At 49.3% G+C, this 6,151-nt stretch overlaps 1 non-coding gene across 1 annotated transcript; it reads right to left on the reverse strand.

Annotated features, from left to right (window-relative positions):
- Positions 1-4,956: 4,956 nt before the first annotated feature.
- TRNAA-AGC (transfer RNA alanine (anticodon AGC)) lies at positions 4,957-5,032 on the reverse strand. Its single transcript has one exon. It is a non-coding gene; the product is annotated as a tRNA-Ala (tRNA).
- Between the last annotated feature and the right edge of the window lie 1,119 nt (positions 5,033-6,151).

The raw sequence follows: 6,151 nt of genomic DNA on the forward strand, positions 1-6,151 counted from the left end.
GCTCCATCCTGGGAATGAAAGAGACACAACAGGGCTCTGCCTTGTTGGGATTTTTCTAGCATCTATGAAGGGAGATAGACATAAATTTAATAAGACAATGCAGCATCACAGATGCCCAGACAGTTATATATACATTTCAGTTAGGATAAGGAAGGAACCCTCTGACTTGATGAGGATGGGAATGGAAGACGAGTGCAGGAGACTCCTTGTAGGGACATGACACACAAATCGAGTCCTGGAAGATAAATGATTCCACAGCTGACGGCTGTGGCTGAGAGAGGAGCAGGATAAAGAGGGCTTTCAGAGCAGAAGGAATAATAGCTTGAGTATAAGGTGGCGCTGAACAGTCTACACACGGTGTAGAACTCGGCGCACCATGGTTAGCTAAGCCTGGGCGGTGGGTGGGCCTGCTACAGGCATGGGGAGTTGGGGAATAGTACCAGTTTTCAGGAACACACATTTTTTTTTTAATCACAGAAACAGTTACAAGCTGCTTCCCAGATGCCATCAGCAGAATCCTACCAAGATACTCCAAGTTTTATGGACTCCAGCCACACTGACTCTGCATTAGACATGGCCAAGGACAATCGCTCAGGTTACACCCCTTTTACACCTCTGTCTCAGGAGTATGTACCTCTCAGCTGTGCCCAACAACATGGCACACATATGCACATCCATCCGTCCATCCCTCCATCCACCTACTTTAATGTTCAGTAGTAAGCTGCTTTTTTTGGCCCTTGGCCTGAAATAGGGAATCCCCTAAGTAATAACAATGTAAGTATTTATGTTGCTCCTACTATATATATATATAGGACAGGTATTGCTCCATGCCTTCCTTTTAGCTCTTCCTCACAATAGCCCTCTACTCTAAGCTAGGCACTAATATCACACCTAGTTTTGAGATAAGGAAACTGAGGCACAATGAGGCAAAGTGACGTGCCCAAGGTTACAGAGCTTACAAACAGCAGGTTGATGTTTTAATTGCATGATCAGTCTCTAGAGTCCGTGCTCTAGGAGTCAGCAGACTCATGGAGAGGAGGGACATGGGCGTTTCCAAATACCTGAGAGGATCTGTAGGACACCGGGCTCAGCCAAGGTGTGAGCAGCCACCTGCAGGAGGTCCAGATGTCAGGTTCCTGCTGCAGGGCGGGCTCAGCTCTTCTAGGAGGCTAATTGGGTAAAGTTAGGGTTCCCATTAATTTGTCACACATCTAAACCAACACGCTCAAACCAAGCCTTATTTATCATGGCAGTTTTCAGTCTACAAATGTTTCCTAATTTACTCATCTAAAGTGAGACCCATTATTCTGTATCTAACAGTGAGGCAAAGACCCTCCCAGGGGCATTTGCTCTAGCCTTGGCGCTCTCTTCCATTTCCGGATACCAGCACATCGATCCCCCTCTCCTCCTTGTCCTCATCCAGGTACCTCCTGACCTCAGGGTTCCAGCCCCAAGTGTTAATCGAGGCCCCAGGGATATCTACCTTGATTCCCCAAAGCTAGTTCAGAACTCCTTGTTTGCATGGTACCTTATGTTTTTCCCTCTGAGTTCTTATCACAATGTATAGTCATGTAATTATGTGATTATCTACTTAATAAACATCTCCTCTACTAAAATTTAAGAGTAGTAGAACTGAGACTATGTAGCTTTTGATTGAGCATTTTATGTCCCTGGTCCAGTACCTGGCACATTAGAAGGACTCACTAAATGCTTACTAAGTGGATGAATGTATGAGCTCATGAAAAAACAAAAAAATTGAATGAATGACCAAAGCTTTATCAAAAAGGATCTGATGGGTCCTGGCTGGTAGCTCAGTGGGTAGAGCATTCATCAAGCATATCAACATCTTGGGTTCGAGTGCCAGTCAGGGCACACAGGAGAAGTAACCATCTGCTTCTCTTCCCCTTCTCCCCCTTCTCTCTCTCTTCCCCTCTCGCAGACAGTGGCTCTATTGGTTCTAGCCTTGGCCCCGGGCACTGAGGATAGCGCGGTTGGTCTGAGCATTGGCCTCAGGAGCTGAGAATAGCAAGGTTGATTCAAGCATTGGCCTCAGATGGGGATTGCCAAGTGGATCCTGGTCAGGGTGCATGTGGGAGTCTGTCTATCTCCTCTCCTCTCACCTAAAAAAATTAAATAGAAAGGATCTGGCATCCTGTAATTCCCTGCAAGACCGTTGTCACTGTTGGTTTGACGTGCAGGCTTCCAGGACACCTCAGGCACAACCTCTCGGATGAACTCCTGAGATGCCCCACGACTCTGGGCCCCAGCTCAGCTCAGCCCTGCCTGCCTGCCAAGTCTGCATTCCGGCTCCTCAGTCTGATTTCCAGCATCGCCCACTGCAAGCGGGAGTTGTTGATTTTCTTTAATTAAGGCTGGAAGGCTGGCTCTCTGAGTGGGTAATGCATTCCCAGAGTTCAGCTTTTCAGCGGCACAGCCCACATTTCACCCAGAAATGGGGCACAGTCATTAAAAGAATGGCCTGACGGCTTCCTCTTTGGTCGCTTGTTTGCCTACCCTTAATGAATGAATAAATAACATGCCTATTCATTACCAACTTTTGAGTGGAAATAATTGCTGGGTTCCCTTGTTTGCCTGGAATGATGTCCTTTGCATCGGGACCGCCTTCTGCCTGGGTCACGGCGGTATTTCCCCATCGATGGGCCAGAGTCGTCCTCCGGGGGGCTGACAGTCACCTCTGGCTCACCTTTGAGAGAAGCAATCATTCTTCCAGTCTTCCAGGGTCTCATTTAGTGCACTGGGAATGCTCATTGATGGAAGGAGACCCTGGAACCCTAAGAAGTAAATGAGACTGGTAGGCCCATTAATTCTCTGAGTGCACCCTCGGGGCACCTGGGGCATTATAATGTAATTACTACTAAGAAAGTCTAAATTCCTATGGACTGTGCCAGAAGAGCATTTTACAGACAAGAAAGGACTCAGCTGTGACCTCTCTGTGAGCGTATCCCTTACCTTTGGCCACGGGAAGCCTGGAGGGAGGTCACGGGGTTCTCTTGGTTGATAAAAGGGGTTCCCGACCCTTGGGACTTCATCATTCATCTCTCCATCATTAACAATCATTTGCCAAGTGCCTATGCTGGGCATTAATTAAAGGCCACCGGATCCCTCATTTCTCTCCTGGGCTTGTACGACGGCTGCCCATGTGATCTCTCCCAGTCACCCCACCCCCACCCCCCTCACTACTTCTGCCTGCTTTATTCTCTCCACAGTCGCACAGCAGTCTTTCAGAAACACAAATATCACCGCGACACTCCCTGCCGAGAATCCAGAGGTTCTTTGTTGAGTACAGGATGCAGTACACAGTCCTCTGCATGACCTACAGGGCCCTCCATGGGCAACACGGCCCTTGCCGCCTCCTGCAGCGTCATCCCTGCCTGCCCTCTGTCCCCCTTAACTCTCTGCCTGCCACAGGGAACTATGCGCAGCTCCCTGAAACACGCATGGGTCCTGTGTCTAAGCCTCCACCTCCACGTTCTTCTCCACCTCCTCACTGTGACCAGCGTGCACTCCTTGAGATGTTAGATCAGGGAATACCAACTGAAAGCCCTAGAGAGGACAGGCAGGCTATGTAACTTTGTGGTGGGGGCTGGGAATAATGTAATAGGGACCGGTGGGGTATGTGGCAAACCGGAAAATGCACGCCCTCTCTCGAAGGAGCAGCTACCATTCTGCAACACCTCGCTGTCACCGTTAGGGGTATGGGTCCAATGCTTCAGCTCCATCAATGTTCAAGAGAAATTGGAAATCTGATCTTCTATTTGAAATGTTCCAATTTTTAAATACGGCATATAGCTCTGTTTTTTTTTGTTGTTTGTTTGTTTTTTCTGAAGCTGGAAACAGGGAGAGATAGTCAGACAGACTCCTGCATGCGCCTGACCGGGATCCACCCGGCACGCCCACCAGGGGCGACGCTCTGCCCACCAGGGGGCGATGCTCTGCCCCTCCGGGGCGTCGCTCTGCCGTGACCAGAGCCACTCTAGCGCCTGGGGCAGTGGCCAAGGAGCCATCCCCAGCGCCCGGGCCATTTTTACTCCAGTGGAGCCTTGGCTGCGGGAGGGGAAGAGAGAGACAGAGAGGAAGGAGGGGGGCGGTGGAGAAGCAAATGGGCGCTTCTCCTATGTGCCCTGGCCGGGAATCGAACCCGGGTCCCCCGTGTGCCAGGCCAGCGCTCTACCGCTGAGCCAACTGGCCAGGGCCAATAGCTCTGTTTTTTAATTTAATTTTTAAAATATGAGGATCAACCAAAGTGGGTCTGGTCTTTAAGGGCAGATCACAGCTGCTAAGTCTTGACTCCTACCCAGCACCGACTCTTCCTCATCTGGAAAAGGCTAGTAAAGTCAGCACTTGCTCAGCGAGGTCCTAACTCCTGTGTGTCTGCATACAGCCTGCAGCTCAGCTGACAGCTTCCGGGATCACTTCTTGTGTCTCTGGAAGGTAGATCGTCCACGGCCTACGGTGGATGCTCAGTAAATGGAGGATAGATGAGAGATCGAACGAACAAAGGCCTAAAGACAGAATTGTTTCCCATCTATAAGCTTACAAATCACACCCACTTCAGAAAGACTGAGGTGTGTTGTCATATATATATATATATATATATATTTTTTTTTTTTTTCTTCTTTTTTCTTTTATTTTCATTTTTTCTGAAGCTGGAAATGGGGAGAGACAGACAGACTCCCGCATGCGCCCGACCGGGATCCACCCGGCACGCCCACCAGGGGCGATGCTCTGCCCACCAGGGGGCGATGCTCTGCCCATCCTGGGCGTCGCCATATTGCGACCAGAGCCACTCTAGCGCCTGAGGCAGAGGCCACAGAGCCATCCCCAGCGCCCGGGCCATCTTTGCTCCAATGGAGCCTTGGCTGCGGGAGGGGAAGAGAGAGACAGAGAGGAAAGTGCGGCGGAGGGGTGGAGAAGCAAATGGGCGCTTCTCCTGTGTGCCCTGGCCGGGAATCGAACCCGGGTCCTCCGCTCGCTAGGCCGATGCTCTACCACTGAGCCAACCGGCCAGGGCCTATATATATATTTTTAACAGTCAGGAAAAGAACAGTTTCATATAGCCAGCCTTCAACCCTGGTCATAAGAGAAGCTGGCATCCACCTGTGAAAAGCAATTTGAGAGGGAACACTCAGTCCCCTTGTCTGAAAATATTCACCACCTATTTGATCTGAAATTCCCTCCATTAGCACCTATAATGGATTGCGTCATAGCCTATTACCTTTGGGGTATCCTTGGGGAACTAGCCAGCCCTTTCCTGGCAGCATATGTAAGAAGTACTGTCTGCTACTGAAAGGTAATATAAAAATATCCTGGGTTCTGCTCCCATTTACGCTATCCATTTGCTGTGTGACTTTAGAGAACTGTTTCCCTGTGTTAGGACCCCAGTTTCTCTAACCATAAAGAGAAAATTTAGGACAAGTGATGTCTAAGGTCTCCGTCAAAGCTGACATTTGATGTGAAATGATATGAGACCAGGACAGAAGCTCTAATGCATGTGGGCTGGGTGTGAAATTTGGCAAACTGGAAAGCCCACGCCCATCTGAAGAGGACAGTCATGGCGCAACTCCAGCTGACGCTCACCAGGTGGGACCGTCAACCGAGTTACCTGATCATCTGATTTTTTTTTAAAGAGACATCAGAAATTTATGATTTTACATAAAATATACTGTTCTGTTCGGATGTTAGCAACTAAATCGCTTAAACACACCCGTGAACCAAAACAGTGTTGGCCAAAGTACCAGGGCTGACTGTATTTGATCCATCTCTGAACCAGTGCCAGGGAGCGGAGGCAGAAAGGCTGTGGCCAAGCCTGCCTGCAGCTCACCTCTCTGCAGACGGTTCCCTAAGTCAAAATCAGGAAGAATTAGACAAAAGCTGCAGGTATCTGCTACAAGGCACACACCGAAAAGACTGTCACCCAGGCTCCTCACTATGTTCTTCCTAGAACCGTGCGTTGTTTAGCTTGAAAGTACTTGATTTGAAAAACTCATAGACGATCCGTTATTATAACCAGCTCTGTCCCCACCCACCTAGGATTTCTGCCGCCTCTTCTTAAGGAAGCAGCCTTTTTCATGGTCCACGGGCAGGCAGGCCTTGTTCTACTGTTTCCCTTTATTGCACTTCACAGATTTCA

The sequence above is a fragment of the Saccopteryx leptura genome, chromosome 4 (genome assembly GCF_036850995.1).
Source record: "Saccopteryx leptura isolate mSacLep1 chromosome 4, mSacLep1_pri_phased_curated, whole genome shotgun sequence".
Classification (NCBI taxonomy): domain Eukaryota; kingdom Metazoa; phylum Chordata; class Mammalia; order Chiroptera; family Emballonuridae; genus Saccopteryx; species Saccopteryx leptura.